Genomic DNA, 18,803 nt, shown 5'->3' with positions numbered 1-18,803 from the left:
CCCTCTAGCATAGGAGGGATTGAGAATAGTGTTGTGCTCCCAGTTATTCCCAGTTACTGTTGCTTTTTCCCTCTAGCATAGGAGGGATTGAGAATAGTGTTGTGCTGTCTCATAACCATGTGATTTAAGTATGGATTGTTTTCTTTGAATTTCCACTAAAAATGGCACTTTGGCCTTTTAAGCTGTTTTTGTGAGGACTTTTCTTTCCACTAGGCTTGTTTTCCAGATAGGTCTTGGAAATTACGAAGAACATAGCTATAATTTCTCTCTTGATTGGCAGCTGAGAGCTTTCCCGAACAAAAATAAGGCTACACTGTGCCAAATGGTTGACTTTTCTAGAATAAAAACTCTAAAGGGTATGCAAAAAGTCCTCTGGTTAATATATTGGCATTCCCAGAACCCACTAAAACTCCGGCAGCCTGCCAGACACCACTTAATGAGGATGCAGAATGTCTGGCTCAAATCCCCATGAGCAGAAGGGGGTGGGGAGCTGATGTCCACACCCTTTATTAATTTTTAATGACTGTACTTTTGTTTTGCAGATCTTGCTCTGTACCCCCTCATGACTGACCCCCACCACACCACCCCTTCCCCCATCCATTTATTTACTCATTTACTTGGCATTGGAAAAATGTTGAGACTTTCAAGGTTAAGAATCCTGCTGAGGGATCATTTCTGTTTGCATAGGTTCTTTTGTTGTGGCTTTTCTTTCTTTTTCTCCCCTCCCAACCCTTTTTTAGAAGAGGAAGAGAGAAAAGGAACAGAAAGAGAGATGACAACTTTTTTTTATGATGCTTTATTGTCTGCTGGAAGAGAACCATTTACGAAACTTTAAGTTTGTCAGACAGTTTATATGACAGTGCAAGTTGGTGCTTGCCAAGCTCTAGACAGATTGCTAATGTTACATGACAGGGATAAATAAATTACCGCTGTCTGCAACACGCTTGCACTGCAAACGCACTCTGCAGCCGGCGTCCGGGCGCTGCGCACCCAGGGAGCCTGTTGGATGTGCAGCTGGGAGGAAGGCCTCTGCCTATTGCCTAGAATTCTGTGACTTGGTTCGGAAACGAAAAGGGTGTGTCTCTCGCTTTTATTTTTGGCAGTGCTGCAGGGTGGCAGAATGCACGTAGCAGCTGTGTGTCCTTCGTTTTGCTGGGCAGCTCTGCCCCCTTGCCCTCCCCTTCCCCTCCCCCTCTCACCCCACCATATTCTTCCCTATGCATCGGCGGGGGGCGGGGGGGACACACACGCATGGCACCTAGTCTTCCTCCCAGGGACCTGCAGTGGACAAAACTAAACTTTGTTCTTAGCTGCTCAGGCCTTAAGTTTTCTCAAAGCCAGGTTTCAGGCTGTTTACAAGTTGCGTTCTTTCTGCAGGTGCAGACATTGAGAACAAATTGTCTGAGATAAGTGTGTGTGCTGTCCCGGGAGGGGGCTGGGTGGCACTCCTTGGGCATAATGTACTTTCATCTCTGGCAGTTTGGATAGTCAGCTGGCAAAGTGACAGGTGTAATGAACTTAATGGTCTCGCTCTAGTTGTTAGCGGACACACTGCTCGTATTACAAAGCCACCTCCTAAGTTGGGCCCCTGCCAAATGACTTGCTCTTCTCTTTGCAGACAAGATTCAGGGCCTGGACTACTCCAGTGACGTTAAGGTCAGGAATGAGGTGGGTGTGAGCCAACATCTGTGTGTCCTCATCCACATGGTCCCTAAATGGACCTAGAATTTCTCTGCAAAGTAAAACCATTGCATCCATTTTGCAAAAAGGATCCATCCCATCCACCCTCGGCTAGTCAATCCTTCCAGGAGAGGTGTGGCAAGGACCCTCTGTGTAGGTGTGTGGACTCCTTGCCCCCCTGGGTTTGCAGAGTGGGAGGCTTCTTGCTGTACCTTGTCAGTTCCTGTGCATGGCCACCGTTCTCCAGAAATGGGCTGGGCCTATGGCTGGTGGAGGCTCAGCCAGGCATGGTTTTCATTGTCTGGGGCCCCAAGGGCCTGCAACCTCTGCACAGAGTTGAGGAGGGGATTTCCATGGTAAAATCTCACGGTTTCTGGAAGGCGGGAGTGGAGAGCCCACGGCAGGAGGCCAGGCTGCTTTTGGAAGGGCTCCTGGACCTGTGGCGGGCCCGCCTCCACTAGGGCACTTGGTCAGAGAATAGTAGCGGCAGTTCCAGACACTTGCATAGCACTGACTATGCGCCAAGCTGTTCTTAGTGTTGCACGTATATAAACTAATTTCGTCCTCAGTGCTGCCCTGTGACATCTGGACTGCTGCATCCCCAGCTTGTAGGAAAGTCTGGAAATTACCCAGAGTCACACCTCTGGTAAATAAAGGGTGGAATCAGACAAAACCCAGGCATTCTCTCACTTGGGGTCTGGGCTTTGACTCTAGGTCGCCGAGGCTGGGCCCAAGTCAGAAGCTCTTCATCAGGGATCGTTCACCAGCGGAGTGGAGGAAGATGGTGCCCTTTCTCTCCTGTCCCAGAACAGGTCCCAGTGACGGCTCAGTCAGCAAGCTCCTTTCTTCTTCCTTCCTGCCTTTATCTGTGGCTCTGATTATGTCCCCCTCACCCCCGTTCCCCATTTTTATTTCTAGCCTCTGCTTTCTGTGCATATCATGCTGGTGACAAGAGCCTCGGTTTGGAGAATTGGACCATTGGTGGCTTTGTTTTGTCCATGTTGAACCTTGAGTCCCTCGAAAGACAGGTGAAGTAAAAATCAGCAGCAGTGTTGCTGGCTGAGGTGTTCTGCCCCATTCCTTAAAAACCTCTTCTGTTAGTCTTGTCTGGGTGTCGATTGTCGAAGCATTAGGACCTGTTTTCTGGGGGGTGAACTGAGGCCAGTGGAGGAGAAGCCCTCTGTCTGCTGTGGGTCTTGAGGGGGAGGCTGGATGAGGCCCTACTCAGTTGTTCGTTCACTTAGAAGCATCCAGCTCATCCAGTATATGGAATGCTACCGTTTTCGTTTCCCTTTGCTTCCCTCCTTTGAGAAAAAAAAATGAAAAAATAATCCTGTCTTTAAGATTCTCTATTTTGATCAATGAGGGCAGAGATTAATCAACCACACGTATCGATGTGTACTTGTGAAATAGTGCCCATTTTGGACAAACCTAAATGTTTGGGATTACATTGGGATTACATGTTTGGGATTACAGGACCTGCAGCGAGTTCCTAGAAGATGCAGATTTCCTTGGGCCTGGCAGGACAGCTCTTCAACTCTTGGCAAACCCACGGCAGTGGGGCAGGAACAGGAATCCATGGGAATCCATTGTAGCCCCTGAGCTCAGCCAGGTGACCGGGATGGCACTGTCCCCTATAGAATGTATTATGGTGTCCACACATTGTGGGGTACTTGATCCCTGCAGTCACCTGAATGGGATTGGACAAATGCTGTCCTCCTGCGGGGTTGGTTGATGCAGGCCTCTGGACGTTCCTGTTCTGGTCTGTGTTCTGTCCTCCCCATCTCCACAGCACCGAGCACCCATGTTTTCATGTGGCGTGTCCCAGAGTGCATCATAGTCATCAACCCCCGGGACGTGCCCATCACGGCCTGTCAAGGACAGACATGGAGGCCTGGGTGCACTGGCCGCCAGTCCAGCTCTGCCCACTCTAGTTGAACCTGACTTTTTATTCCACAGAGTCTTTTAGGCCTGGCTGAAACCATTGCCACAGATCTAGTCTCTGAAATTCTTTTTTTCCTGATTATATTCTTATTGAGGATAATTAGAAACAATGAAACAAAGAAGAAAAAAGAAACAAAGAAGAAAATAAAAATGCCTAAAATTGTCTTTGATTCCACTACCTTTAGAAGACCTCTGTTAATAGTTTAGTAGATTCTTTCCAGGCTTATTTAGTGATGTTTTATAAAATTATATATAGAACTTACATACGTTTTCAGACTTGGTATTTTACCCTGAACGTTTTTTCATGTAATTTAAATATTCTCCAAAAGTACCACTGCTGATAACTATAACATTCTACTCTGTGGTTATATTGTTATTTTAAAAAAATCTGTTTGGGATATTGAGGGTGTTACCTGTTTTCTGTATTATAAATGATACCGCATTGGACATTTTGATCTATCTTTGGATAGATTGCTAAAAGGGAGGATCGTGGGTATAAGAACTTTTAGAGGGTCCTCCAGAAGTATCACCAGCTTGCTTTTCAGAAAGGATGGGGCGTTTTGTACTCCCACAGACATGAGGGTGGCTGCATCCTTGGCAGTGCTAAATATTATGATGAAAAAAATCTTTGCAAATTGGGCAGTAAATGTTGTGATGTTTAAATTTTCCTTTCCATCTTTTTGTTTTAAAAATCTAGGTCTATATCATCTGGATCATAGGTGAGAAGAGTTTTGCTGTTTTCTAGAGTTTTGTTATGGGCAAACACAGTGATTTAGTGGATGATCTCAGGGAGGGATAAGATCTTTGTGCTATTTTAAATTCGGGATAAATTCTAGGTAGGTAGGTTAAGGACACTAAATAATCTCATATATTTTAAAATAAAATTAGAGGCTTTTGGGTCAAGGACTGCACGTGGTTTTCCCCGCATCCCCACCCTACCCCGTGGGGTAACTGGGGCTCGCAGTGGAAGAATGAGGGCCAGGACAGAGAGTGGATTCAGCAGCCAGCTACTTGAAGATGGTGTGACATCTCCTTCAGTCGCTTCTTTCCGTTTCGAAGGACCGCTTTCCGAGATCACACTCCTCCCTAGCCTTGTCCCCAAGGATGCCAACGTGGAATTCACCCTCTTGTGTTTTACTCGACGACTGTTGCACAACACTTGACGGTGGTGCCTCTGCGGAGGGCACTCCCCTCCTTCCGTCCACAGGTTTGGCCACTTTCTGCTTCTAGCTGAGGCCTGTGCCCTTTTAGAGGCACATGCAACTATCAGCGGTGTCTGGCCTGCTAAGCTGATTGCTCCTGAAGCTTGAGAGAAAAGAAAAACCATCTTAGTAGATTTCGATTAAGTAAAGGCAAAGCAGTTTTGTTTTCTTCGAAAGGCAGCCTTTTCCACTGAAAGGTTGGGACCGGCTGGCCCAAGGGGAGCCATTCACAATTCTGGTTGGAGGGAGCAAAACATAACACCCGCGTCTTTGGGGCCAGTCCCACTTAGCTTGTTGTGTTCACACTCACCTTCATGCACTTGTTCGGCGGGTGTGGGTGCTAACTGTGCCCTGGGGTGCGTGGTGGAAGTGTGCTCCATCTGGGGCATGGCCTGGCGAGCGGTGGGCAGGGTCCTCTCCTCTGTGCTCAGGTGAGTGAGCCTGGCACCTCAGGCATGGATGGTGCCCCACTCTGCGTGGGCAGTTGTTTCTCAGCCTGCATCTCTCCCCCGATGGCCACACAGTCAACCCCCTGCTATGTTCCAGGTGCAAACCCGCTCTTGCCATGGCAGGTAGTGTGGATGGTGCCAAGACCTTGGAGATGGAGCGTGCAGAAGACCGCCAGTGGGTGGGAGGGCTGGTTGGTGGCCCCCCGGGTGGTCTGACCATGAGGGGTTAGGCAGCATCTTTAGGGGAGCTGCTTGTGCTGGGTCCCTTGCTGAAATTGGCTAGGAGTTTCCCAGGGAGTTGCGTGCTAGTGATGTTATTGAATAGTTTGCTGGAACATTTACTCAGGGCACTTTGGGTGACTGAAAAATACACCTTGTGTACTTTCCTTCTGTTTGCTGTTGGCTGATGTGTACGGGAGCTGACAGACTTTTGTTTAATTTGACCTCCCTGCATTTGGTTTGCTCCTTCAGCAGAATGATAAAATGCCAGAATGTTTTTCTAGGAGGGACAGAGGGCCTTTTTGGACATATGCATGCATAATTTTAAAGGTGGAGGTAATGTTTACAGTTGGATGGCTTGGGTAAATGTTTGTTTTTCTGCTACTTCAGCTATTAAGATAAATATTGTACCCTTACAGAATTTAGCTTTCATCCTATTGGTGTTTAAATGTGAGATTCAAAATCTTTACTTTAGAAGAAGTACTTTACAAAATCTTTACTTCTTTAGTTTACTAGAGGTAGGTCGTGGGATTAAAAAAAATTTTTTTTTCATCTGAAGAATAATGTAAAAATATTAAATATTGTACATATACTGTCATAACTACATAATTATGTAGTAAATTTAATCCAGAGAAATCTTACTTGTTTTCTGATAAATACAGTTGGACATTAAATGGAGTTGGAGTTATTTAATGGAACTCTCAGTGCAGTACTTTGCAGTGTGAATGCACCCTTTTACTGTTATAACATTGTTTATATATTGGATTTTAAAAATCGGGGCACATTTGTGTGCTTAAGGGGATGGCTTCCATTCTGGCGTCTGCTATGCAGCAGGCTGTTCGCCCTTGGCCCACCTGAGGAAGCAATGCCAGGGCAAAAACGTGGGCCTAAGCACAGCGCCCCCGCAGCACCCTGCTGTCCACAGTGTGTGTGGAAGTATTTCAGTAGATGTGTTGTAAGGGGGTGCTTATAAAGGGGTTGCTTTCCTCTCCCTCTCCTAACTGTATTTTCCGGGCTCTCGTCTGACCCAGCCCTGGGGAGGCTGCTTGACCTTGGGAAGATCTGTTTGCCCTTCTATAAAACAACCATTTGCCCACCTTTTAGGATTAAATAAGATAATGCATATGCAAACCAGTTGGGAGAGGCTCAGTGAACTAGTGAGTGCTCAGTAAATGACAGCTATTATGAAGTCAGGTAAGTATTTGTGAGGAGGCACCTGCCCAGCCTGGTGTGGTGGAGACCCAGCTCCTGCCCTCTGGGGACTTGGACACTCAAAGACAAGATAGACTGAGTGTACAGGGAGCACCCAGCAAATAGGAGCGGGCAGTTTATAATCAGGTCTCAAGTTAAGAGTGGGAAACCCTATTTAAGCCATGAGTCAGGAAAGGCTTTGTACATGGAGAGAGTGAGACAGCAGGGTCTGAAGGTGAGCTCTGATGGTCTCATCTGTTGCCTTCCTTCCCTGCTCTATATTCTTGTGGAGCATTGTGATGCCCAGGCACTGGCTCTGTCCCCACACTGCTGGAAAGCAGGTGCCCACATGCTTGCTGCCTGGGTGATGGCCTCGCCAGGGTATTGGTGGCACCGGGAGGTATACAGGGCCTGGAGGAGCGAGGAGGACATCTGGGTCTACTCTGGTCGGTCAAGGAAGACTTCAGAGAGAGGCTGACTTTGGGCCGAGACTTGTGAAAGAACACAGTTCTGCCAGGTGGACAAGCAGGGAGAGGGTGTTCACAGTCACTGGCTTCTAGAAAGCTATGTGCACTGGGCTCTAGAAGGCAAATGTCAGAGTTTCAAACTTCTTTGTATAAGCATTTAATACATATTTAATGCAGTAGATGTGTGTTAATTTATAAATAAATACATGTGACCTGTGTGTGTGCTCATACTTTTTTGCTCATAGGAGTATGTGCTTAAAAAACTGGGGGACCTGGGTGCCTGGCTGGCTCAGTCAGTGGAGTATGCGACTCTTGATCTCGGGGTCGTAAGTTCGAGCCCCATGTTGGGTGTAGAGGTTACTTAAAAGTAAAAAATCTTTTTTTTTTAAAGAAGATTTTATTTATTCATTTAAGAGAGAGAGAGACAGAGCACAAGCAGTGGGAGAGGCCGAGGGAGAGGGAGCAGCAGACTCCCTGGCGAGCTGGGAGCCCGATGGGGGGCTCGATCCCAGGACCCGGAGATCATGACCCGAGCTGAAGGCAGATGCTTAACCAACTGAGCCACGCAGGTGTCCCAGAAGTAAAAAAAAGTCTTTTAAAAAATTGGGGGACCACTGGTGGGTAGTGGAAACAAGTGTTCAGGGATGAGAGAGAAAGCAGGTGTTAAGGGTGAGCAAGGGGCTGGTTATTTCACAGGTCAGTAATGATGCATATAGCTCTTGAAATTTAGAACTCCGACTGCACCTACCCCACGAAGGGGTCAGCCTGGTGAAGAAAACTCTAAATTATTAGTGTTTGCCGCCAGCTCAGAATCCGTGTGCCATATTTTGCCACTTTACTGCCCTCACTTTTGCAGGTGCCTTTTCCTGAGTTTCCAGCTGTTGGAGTATGGTGAGGGGGAGGGGATTTTGTGCTCTATTTTAGGTAATATGAAATGCTAATAGGACTGCTTTGTTGACCCAGAGAAATAATCGTCAAGACATTGAGATTATTCACGCTCTGAGTAGGGGCACAGTTTTAGGGGCCACATGCATCCATGAGAATGGTGAAGTTCAATTAATATGCCGAGGGGGCCGTGGGGGCTGCAGGGATAAGTAAAGACGGGTTCTTTTCCTGCCTTCAGAGACTGTACATTATGGCCAGAGTTTTGAGTGTCAGACACATGGTGGTGGTAGTGGGTGAGGCAGCATGCAGAGGGGAGGGAGCTCCATACTGATGGTGTTAGTGAAAGGGGCTCTCATGGGGGAGAGGTGGAAGGGCAAGAGGGCTCAGGACAGATTTTGTGGGGGGAAAAAGAAGACAGTTGACCCGTGCCTCCATAGATGGCAAGGACGGGAAGAGAAAGGTTTGCTGGAAGGGTGTGGATAAAGGCAGGGGAACATGGAGGGGCATTTGGCGAACACCAGTCTGTTGGAGGCTCTGTCATTATCGGAGCCAGTAAATATTAGCTGTTGTCATTACCATTTTTGTTCTTGGGTCATGGCACTGGATTAAGGTAGGCAGGACTCCTTCTGCTGTGGAGTGCTTCCTCCCATCTTTGCTGAGAACCGAATCAACAGCCAATAATGGTGAAGAGAAACAAGCCTGTTGGGAGACCTACCTTCTTTCTTATTTCCTTACCTATTTATTTGCACTGGATACTCTGTCTTGACTGCGGTTCTTTAATACTCAGTATTTGTCCACATTTCACAAAATGCTTACATTTCATCCTCCATGCAGTTCATACCAGGAAGCCAGGTTTATCACTTTCACATGGTAATAATAATGCTTTCTGTTTGCAAAACATTTGTAACTTTTTAAAGCTCTTCACAGTATCTAATTTCAGGTTCCTTGGCTTTAAGGAACAAATAATTAATGAAATGTACACAGAAGTGTAATTAATGGATTTGTTCCTTACTCTTCTCTAATGTGGCTATTAGCTGAATGTGGAAATCAGACTGGAGTTTATTTTAATGTGCAAAACCTAATGGGAAAGAGATGCTCTGTCATTGTCCAAGCCCCATGGCAAGGTATTTTCTGCAGTTGCTGGGACCAAGGCTTTGCCCCTTGCTTGCTGGGCAGGCAGTCAGTCGACATAATTTTGAGAGATTAGGCTAAAGCACTCAAAGTCCAATTCAAGAGCGCAGCCAAACCACGCAGTCCTTTCTCAGATGGATTGTGCAGACCAGAGACCTCACGGAAGTGAAGTGTGCAGGCGGCCCCGGGTGGATGTGGGAGCCTCCTCTCATTTCTTCTCCTTTGTGAAAGGGAGGCTTGCTGGTGAGCCCTTTGTGGCACTTAAAAAGCTGTAGTAGGTTCCGGCAAATCTCAAGTGTCCAGCCGTTGGTCATGGTGGAGCAGGTACCCCGCACACCGTCTTACGTGCTTTGGGTCCAGTGCACTTGGGATCTCTGTCCTCAGCTTGTGCTCCTTTTTCCTCAAGGTGGTTTTGGCTTCTCTCGTGGTATCTGTTTGTTCAGCTTTGCAGGCAAGTAACCATCAGTTCTGTCTCTCTCCTTTTAGCAAAATCGTTTTCATTCCGAGTTGGGGCCCTCTGTCGTGGTTACATAAGGCTGCACCCTCAGCCAGCGCCTGGCCACCTCCGCCCAGTTTGCACCTCTACCTCTTCTCCACTCAGCTATTTACTGTTGTGTGTGGCTCTGCTTCTTCCTCTGTGGTTGCCAAGTATTCTGATCTCCTTCTTGTATTCCAAGTGGAAGTCATTCACGCCGTTCACACTTGCTTTGCAGTTTTCTGCTCTCTCTCCGCAGACCTCAAGTGCTGCGTCCTACCCTCCCTCCCTAAAACCGTGGGTGGAGACTGCCTAGCCCAAGTGCTCGAGGCCTGCTTCCTGCAGTCCTAGGCCCATAATAGAGACAGAGGCTGTAGGGTCTGCTGGCTTTTCCCGGGTTGGACTCCCACTGACAGTGGTTTAGTTATCGTTCAATAGTTGAGGTGGCAAATGAAGTGCTTTCTGATTTTCTTAGGTAATTAGTTTTCGTGATCAATAAGGACTGAGGCTCAGTTGGTAGCTGCACAGGGTGAATTAGGTGGAGAGCTTGTAATGAAATGGCCCTGCCTCTGAGGAAGGTGTCTGCCCTGAAGGGTGGTGCTGATGGGATGCGCTCTTTCCATCCCTTAGAAAGTGAATTTGTCTCCTGTACCATTCGGATATATTCTCTGCTGTTGGAAAATAGACTGGTAACATGATCTGTTAACTTCATGGGCTTGTTCACTGATTGAGAGGAGATGGCAAGATGTCAGGCAGCCCTTCCGGCTTGCTTGCAGAGTTGACAGGGGAATGGCAAGCAGAACCCAACACAGAGTAGCTGCTTCTGCACGCTGGCTGAAGAACTGAGTCCCCTCTTGTTTGAAATACTCCCTTCTGTGACTATTTGCCACTGTCTCTGGTGGTGTTTTTTTTTTTTTTCTTAAGATTATTTATTTATTTGTTTGACAGACAGAGAGAGCGAGAGAGGGAACACAAGCAGGGGGAGTGGGAGAGGGAGAAGCAGGCTTCCCGCTGAGCAGGGAGCCTGATGCGGGGCTCGATCCCAGGACCCCGGGATCATGACCTGAGCCGAAGGCAGACGCTTAACGACTGAGCCACCCAGGCACCCCTCTGGTGCTGTTTCATTGACAGCCTTCTCTAGGTGTGTCCGAGCCCCTGGTCTCCCGACTTCTATGATGCGGCCCTCCAAGCAAAGCTGCCGAGAAGGGCCAGTCTCAGAGTTGGTGTTCAGTGGGGTCTCTCCCTTATCTGTCAGTGGAGAAGGTTTCTGAACTTGGAACCCTATACCCACATCTGGAAAGCTTAGAGGCAGAATTCTTCTGCATGTACTGAAATTGACTGTACCGTTGACCCTTGAACAACACAGGCTTGAACTCTGCGGGGTCACTTGCACGTGGGTTATTTATTTATTTTTGGTAAATACTGTACAGTGCTAGAAATTAAATATATTTTCTCTTCCTTGTGATTTCCTTTTTTAAAAAAATTGTTTATTTATTTAAGTCATCTCTGCACCCAGTGTGGGGCTCAAACTCATGACCCCGAGATCGAGTCGCATGTTCTACCAACTGAGCCAGCCACGTGCCCCCCCCGTGGTTTTGTTAATAACATTTCGTTTCTCTGTCTTACTTTATTTTAAGAATATGATGTAGAGGGGCGCCTGGGTGGCTCAGTTGGTTGGGCGACTGCCTTCGGCTCAGGTCATGATCCTGGAGTCCCGGGATCGAGTCCCGCATCGGGCTCCCTGCTCGGCAGGGAGTCTGCTTCTCCCTCTGGCCCTCCCCCCTCTCATGTGCTCTCTCTCATTCTCTCTCTCAAATAAATAAATAAAATCTTTAAAAAAAAAAAAAGAATATGATGTAGAGTACATAAAACATACAGAATAAGTGTTAATCAAGGTCAGCAGCTATTAATAGTTGAGTTTGGGGGAGTCAAAAGTTGGATTTTCGACTGTACGGGGGTCAGTACCCCTACCCTCTACGTCGTTCGAGAGTCAACAGTATATTTACATAGAGGATCTCACCCCTGAGCTCTGAAGTCCAGACTCACATCTGACTGTCTGTTGGGCACCTCCACACCCGGGTCTAAGAGCCGTGTCCTGGTTCCCACCGCAGCCATTCCCCGTCGTCACTTTGGTTCTCCCACCTGCCCTTCACTGTCCCAGTAACAGTGTTCCAGTCTGCCCAGTGATTGAGGTCACACATCTCGGAGTCCTCTTTGACTCTCTTTTTCATAGTTCGCCTCAGTCCATCAACAGACCCTGTCTGTTCTGTCTTCCAGGTTTCCCCCAAACCTGCTCACTTGTCGCTGGCACGGCTGCTAGCAGCTCAGACCAGAGTCTCCTGACTGCCACCCCCCCGCCCCGGCCCTGCACCCCAGGAGTCTAGTCTCAGCCCAGCGGTTGAGTACCTCCTCTGCTGGGGGCTCTGGGGTCTGGCAGTCCTCCCTCTGTGGCTCCTCCCCACGGGCCTTCGTGGTTGCTCAGCTGAAACTCCCCCTTGGGGGCCACACATCTGTCCCTCACTTCATTCAGTCCTCAGTCAGGTGACCCTACTCAGGTGGCTGTCCCTGACCTCGGGCCCTGGCCAGACCCTGCCCCGGTTTTCTCCATCTGTTCACGTTCAGGTTGTTACCCCCACACTGGGAAGTAAGTGCGGGAGGGCAGGCATGTTGCCTTGCCTCTCGTTCCCAGGAGGTGCCCAGCAGCAGCCTGGGGATCGCAGTGCATGACCAAGTGGACTCGGGCGGGGTGCGGGCCAGCAGGGACGTGATGCCGCTGGGCTGAGCGGTCTCCTCCCTCCTGCGTGGATGGGCTGAGCGGTCTCCTCCCTCCTGCGTGGAGCTACTTGTGGGTGCTGGCTGTCTCGCCTCAGTTCCTGTGGGTCAGGTCAGACCTCAGCGCAAACAGAAAGACCTGCCAGAAGGGCTAAAGTACAGCGGCAGAAGGGAAAGGGGTGCGGAGAGGCTGACATGTCCCAGGCAGTGACATCGCGGTCACCCCTCCCATCCCTTCCCTCCTGGGGTTTTTCTACTCACCTGCATTAAAGCTCTGTTTTGCTATTTCTTCCCAAGGTAAACTACGTGCTAGGAGTAGGAGAAGCAGTTGTTTTCCAGATAGACTCTTGCCTTCCCTCTCTCCTCCTCCATTTAATTTGCTAGCTAAATAAATTATGGATGAATTAGATACTATTTATGTTTCAAGAAAATTGATAAAACTGTAAAAGATCATCAGATTTATTAGTTTTAGTAAAATCATCATAGGTACACATTTCATCTTCACTGTGTCTCTATTATAATCTTGGTTCCCCTCAGCTGTTTTCTTCTGTCCTTGGGATCAGGAAAAGTTCAAAATGGAGAAAACTGTGGTCTGTGAGTCTTTCTTCCATCTTTTCACAAAAGACTAAGTGTTTGACAGTTACCTGGAAGTCTGACTCATCCTCCAGACATCTGACTGTGCTTTTATTCCAGGATTAGCTACATCTTCTTGAGTTTTATTTTCTTGCCTTGGATTTAAAATCCACAAGGATGTGAAAACTAAGTACCTAGTGGAACAAGGCAAGAATAAGACAAATTCCAAATAGTGGCAAGTGGTACAGCAATTTATTTCTACGAGTGGTTTTTAGCTTGTGTGGTCTGTCATCACACGGGAGCCTTGCTTGTGAATGAGAAGGGCAGCCGTGGGTGGGGCAAGCTCTTTGCTTTACAGGTTCTTCCCTCCCATCCAGACCACACCTCTGCAGTCCTGCCTGACCCGCACATGTCCAGCCCCAGGCTGGGTGGCTTTTCTTGAGGGCCAAGCTCCAGTCTTTGCCTCCATCAGGAATCTGATTTCAATGACACATACACATGCATCTCCATCCGGAAAACAGACCGGAAGGAATTGCCCCAGGACGTTAAAAATAGATCTCTGCCAGTATAGTACTAAGGGTGATTTCAGAAATTCTGCCTTTTCACCTTTTCCATATTTCCTACCATGATCATTTTTATAACAAGAAAATTCCCAGTGAACTTGATTTCCTCAGGGTGTGGAATAAAGAGTCAGTTTCTGAAACATCGTGGAAAACAATTTGATGTGTGTCTTTTTAAGCATTTTAGAAGCACGGGTGGAGTTGCTATGGGGATGGTAAGGTTTACTCTCTGCAGAGAGTGGTTCCATCTGGCACCACACGCTCCCTGAGCCAAGCTGGGCAGTCCTACGCACAGCAGAGTTTCTCATTAGATGTGGAAACAATTACACATAGAATCATGATTCCATCTTTTTTCCCCTAAATCACCATTTAGCTTCAATCTAATAGCAGGACACAGTGCTAAACTGCTTTCCACAGCCTCTGACCTCTGTGCCTGTCATCATGTCTGAGACGGGTGCCTTGCTTACAGTCTGAAGGGGTTCTGTCTTTGCTGGTGGAGCCGGGGTGTTTCCTCAGCAGGGTGCACAGCATTGTACCTTTATCACGGTTGGAATTCATTTTCTTTTGCAGACATGTTGACATCTCTTTGAGAGGCATTGTTTTCATTTCCCTTGGCTTCCCCCTCGAAACCATGGCCTCCTTCCCTTCCTGCACTTGCTTAGAACCAGTGTGGTCCCATCTCAATTAGAGATGAGGTTTTAACATTCTGCACTGGGGGCATGCTGGGGACATGATGCATGCAAATAAAGTTCAGTTTTACATTTCATGGAGAATGAAACAAAGTGATCAAGAAAACCAGTAGGCTTCTCTTTGTCTGTGGGTCTTCAGTTATCACTGGAGGACTCCTGGGGCCGATGCAGTGTTGGAGATGCTGGTTTGGGGGCGGCTGGCGGCCAGCTGGTTGGAATTGGTGGTATTCTCAGAAGCCTGGTGGGGGCCCTGAACTAGATGTCTGGGGACCCCATGTTGTTGCTGCTCTTGGTCTCCGTTTCGGGGTGTGCTCTTAGGCTAGTTCTTGTTCCCTTATCTGGAAAATGGGGGTGGTGATGCTTGCCTTCTCATAAGGTTATTGTGACCATCAGATAAGATGGTTCAGGTGTCTGCTTTGAAAAGCAGAGAACTGAGTTCTTGAATGGTGCGTTGCCCCCACATCCTGACCATGGGCAGGGTCCCTGTGTGTCCTACTGTGTCCGGCCCCCTTCCCCTGATGATCTGATCGGACACGGCTCTTTGATGTCATCGTGGATGGCCTTGTAGTACCTACAGCTTCTAGCTTAAAAGCCTGTGACGATGGACTGGTAGACGACTGCTGTGGAAGAACACTGTTTCATTCTGGCCTTGGAGACAAAGGTGATAATTTCACTTAGCCCCAGGATCAAGTGGAACCCGGGTGGTTCTACTTAATGGAAAAAGCAGTTGGAAGACATTCAGGAAACATGGATTCTTATTCCCAGTTCTGTCTCCAGGCAACGTGGTCCCTGAGCAACTCAGCATCTAGTCCTTCAGTGGATGGGATTGCTTGACTGCCCTGGGCCAGGCACCGTGGACACTCAAGACCTCTGGCTTCAGTTCCCCCACTGAGAACTCCCTTCATGTCAGCATTACTGTCTAGCACTTCCTGCGCATTATTTCATTTTGTTCATTTAATTCACTTCTGGGGCTGGGTAGTGTTCTGATCATACAAGCTGTTAAGATCTTGTCTCCAAATGAGCGCCTGGTGTGGAGCCTAGTGGCTCCCTGGGCCCCTCCTGGGCTTGCCAGTTCAAGGACTCTGGTTCCTTGGGAGTCATAGCTCTTGGGCTGATTGTATAGGACTCGGGCATTGGTGAGGAGCTGTTCCCATTCTGCCCTTACCCATTAAGTACGTGCTCTGAAGCCCCACCTAAAAACCCAGGAACTGCTGGGACCCAGAAACTTAATAACAACACCCAGTATATCTGCCTTTCTTGAGATGTAGGGGTATCCCATCACTTTGCCATCTAAGCACCAAAACAGATCTAGGATTTCTCTTTGTTAGTGTCCAAGATAGGAACTGGAGACAGAATCCTAAGGACTGACCATGATTAATGATAAAATGTTTTTGTCTTTGCTCTCAAAACACACTGCTGTCTGGCTTGTGCCCTTTAGGTGTTAGCTCCTGTTGGAGTTCCTCTTCTCACCTGGAAGGATATTGGAATTTCCTGTGCTGTGCAATCCTTTATTTCTAAATGCCCTTAAAGCCCTTTTGGATGGAACTAAAGCCTTTATTTGGGTTGCTAATTTTCACACCAAAGGAAGACTTCTATATCTTACTTTGTATGCTGACTTTCTGTGGTAAGCTGGGAGAGTTGCTGGTTAGTTAAGAGAAAAGGGTGAGCGAGAGAGATGTGCCAATTAGGGAATTTTACATGCACAAAACCAAGAGACAGCCTGGTGCAGGGTGGGGGATGTGGGCTGTGGAGTCCCACTAACCTGGGTTCCAGTCTCTGCTGAAATGCATACTAAAGATGTGTTACTTTTTAGAATCCTGGAGAGACTAAAGGAGGGGATACCTGAGGTGGGGCCAGCACACAGCTGGGCCTGGTAGGGCTGCCTGTGTTTGGAGTGTGGAAATAAATGTTTATGGAGCTGGATTCAGGCTGGCTGTGAGACGGCTTGGCGAAAGCGAGGCTTGCCCACGACCCGCTGGCCCCAGCCCCTGCTCCAGCACAGCTCATGTGGCAGTTTCTGGACGGAGCCTAGAGCACTGCTGCTTGCTTGTAACTGCGGGGTGGAGAGGGCTCTTGTGTCCTCAGACCCAGCTTGCCGGTGGGGGTGCCTGGTGGAAGGGGAGAGGGTACTGGAAATGTTAATGCAGCTAATCCAATGAGATTAGCCTCCTGAGCTGAGGGATTTGAGGGAACAAAGGGTATTGAAGGGACCACTTAGAAGTTTAAACAGACTCCATTCTCCCTTTTCACCTACGTCTTGTATAAGGATTTCAATAGCTCCTAAATGAGCTGGCCTGAATGGCAATAGCGCCCTTTTAAATTCTAATTAGCTGGTGAATTAACTAGTATGAATTTTGATTAGTTAGGATGAATTACAGGTATTAATGATTGTACAGTCTTAGAGCAAATGAAAGTAGCGGTTATCCAAAGGGGGCTTCGGCCAGCCATCCGGCCGGGGGTGGGGGTGGGGGGGACTTTAAATAGTCTCAGAAAGGCTGTGCTCTCTTTTCACACTGCATTCTTCACCCTTTAAAGCCCGGACTGGAGCAGCGTGACGTGGGGACAAGACGCGGCCCCCCTCTCTCTCCTTGGTGGCCCTGGAAGGAGCGGAGCCCGCGTCTGTGGCTGGCAGGCCTCCAGACGCCCTCTGCGGTGCACCCTGCCACGCGGCTGCACCAGCTTCCTTACTAGAAAAGCCCTCGGCTGTTGCCTCCCAGGGCCGGCCTTGACCTGTTCTGGAGCAGCAGTGTTTATGTTTGCAGGGGCTGGCACTGCAATTCCTCCCCACGCCAGTGTCGGGGGGGGGGGTAGGGGGGTGCTGCTCCTGTTTGGCCAACGAAGGGAATTCATAAGTATATCAATATGTCTTTGGCCTTGCTGTGTTTCAGACAACCTTGCACATGGAAACTCATTGCATGGTTACATAGGCGAGTGTTGTCCCATTTCAGTGATGGAGATGGGTCACACGCGTACTATCAGGGTGTTTTGGAAAGCGTCACCAGCTCATTTACAAAAGGCCTCAATGGTCTAGCACTGAAAGTCCATCTTCTGATTGGCAGGTGCTTAGCAGCCTGGGCCCTCCCCTCTTGAGTGCCCCTGCCCTCCTCCAGGCTCTCACTCCTTACCCTCTTGTCCTTCCTCTGGGTTCTCCAGACTGGGAGGTGCTGCTTCACCTTTCCCCTTCCCCTGAGGCTTTCCAAGGCCATGTTCGCACCCTGGGCTGGCAGGTCCCCCCCCTCCGCTGTGCTTCCTCAGAGTTTGGTCACAGTGTGTGCATGCATGTATATGTGTTGTGTGTGCATGTATGTCCCTGTGTGTTCACACCATTGTTTCCTGTTGGACTGTGCTCATGCCCACAGACCACAAATTGTCTGTACTGTGCACTTTTATATTCCAAGGCCCCGCATAGGGCCTGCTGCATGTAGGTCTACAGTGATCAATGGGAGAATGCACAATGACCCAGCAGCTTTGGAGGATGTTGGCAGATTGTGGCCTAGTCTCACGCTGTTTGGCTAAGAGAGAATTGGCCTTGTTTTATGCAGACTTGGTCCCCTGCTCCTCTATTTTGTGTCCCGTTGGGCACCTCATGTGACCCAGTGCTAGTTTATGAGGACCCAAAGACGTGTTAAGTTCAACACTGAACATAGTGCTTCCTGTGTAATCGATTTCCCATCATTGTGGATTCATGAGTTCAGCCAGAACACTCTTCGGTGGTGACCTCCCACACGGTCTTCAGCAATTCTAACATGCATCATTGCTCTTAAAAGTTTTGGGGGCACCTGGGTGGCTCAGTCGTTAAGCGTCTGCTTTCGGCTCAGGTCATGATCCCAGGGTCCTGGGATCGAGCCCCGCGTTGGGCTCCCGGCTCTATGGGAAGCCTGCTTCTCCCTCTTCTACTCCCCCTGCTGTGTTCCCTCTCTTGCTGTGTCTCTCTCTGTCAAATAAATAAATAAAAATCTTTAAAAAAAAAAAAAGAAAAGTTTTGATACTTTGGGGCACCTGGGGGGCTCAGTCGTTAACCGTCTGTCTTTGGCTCAGGTCATGAGCCCAGGGTCCTGGGATCGAGCCCCGCATCAGGATCCCTGCTCAGCGGGAAGCCTGCTTCTCCCTCTCCCACTCCCCCTGCTTGTATTCCCTCTCTCACTGTCTCTCTCTCTCTCTGTCAAATAAATAAATAAATAAAATCTTTCAAAAAAAAAAGTTTTGATACTTTGAGAGTTGAAGTGGGGCAGAGATCCCACCCAGAGAGAGTGTGCAAAACCTTGGCTATATTGAATTTAGCATGGTTGGACTGTGGGCATGTCTCAGGGACAAACATTGCAGAGGGAGCAGCAGGTGAATTCAGGCCCGAGGCTTGCCAAAAGGCCGCTGTTTGTGGGCCTCAATGGTTAGCCAGCCTCACGACTTCTTACCCCTCACTGGCTGTTGCAGGCGTTTCTCAGCTGAAGTTGGTGCTGTTTAAGGGCTCTTCGTTCAAAAGCAAATTATTGCTCCTCCATCACAACCCCCCCACCTTCCACCAGGTTCATCTCATGATGGAGTCTTCTGGGTGTTGGTTTCATGGAA

Source organism: Neomonachus schauinslandi, chromosome 14 (assembly GCF_002201575.2).
Source record: "Neomonachus schauinslandi chromosome 14, ASM220157v2, whole genome shotgun sequence".
NCBI classification, from domain to species: Eukaryota; Metazoa; Chordata; class Mammalia; order Carnivora; family Phocidae; genus Neomonachus; species Neomonachus schauinslandi.
Note: the sequence above shows the minus strand (reverse complement) of the source record.